Raw genomic sequence first — 766 nt, 5'->3', positions numbered from 1 at the left:
GTGATTAAATACATCTGTACCTTATTTAGCCAAATATAAATTGCTCACTTCAAAAAAAGATTGAATTAGAAGAACGGAATACTTTCTAATTTTAGGCTGTTAAGAGTGCTGGTTTTACTCTAAGACTCCACATTTATTTTTGATTATGGTGATTTTGTGGAATCTGTTATTAGCTATGAAAGTTACTCAGGAAATGTAACTCTTGCTAAAAATAAAAAGCCTGACATCACAACTGCCTACCAGCAGACGTAAAAAGTGACGGAAGGGTGCCTACTCTTGAACGTAATTGTAAAGAACACACTACTTTAACAGGAAAAGTTTCCCTTCAGGTGAGTTTTAGACTTCTTGATTTACAGGAAAATGTTAGTAAAACAGTTGTGTGGAGAGCAGCTACTGGCAAACTGTAGGTAGAATCTTTATTAAAGGATTAAGGAGAAACTTTTTTCAGAGAAGAAAATGCTAATACGGTTAGAAACTGATGAGCATCACAGACCTCATCTTCCTGTTGTACAGTTGGGACAGAAAAGGTTGGAAATGCATACCAAACGCACTTGGTTCCTCTTCCTCTGGAAGTGTAACAGTTGGGCATTTGCAACTGAGCACATACATAATTACTAATGGGAAATATTTTCTTTCCTTAAAATGCTGCAGTGTAAATCGTATTAACTTGTTTATACAACAGTCTGATGCTTCTTTAACTTGAAATGGCTAGAATGGTAAGTACTCATTTACGACAACAGTGCTACTTTACTCTGAAGGATTCCAG

Source organism: Phalacrocorax carbo, chromosome 2 (genome assembly GCF_963921805.1).
Source record: "Phalacrocorax carbo chromosome 2, bPhaCar2.1, whole genome shotgun sequence".
In the NCBI taxonomy this organism is placed as follows: domain Eukaryota; kingdom Metazoa; phylum Chordata; class Aves; order Suliformes; family Phalacrocoracidae; genus Phalacrocorax; species Phalacrocorax carbo.
This window is presented reverse-complemented; position numbering follows the sequence as displayed.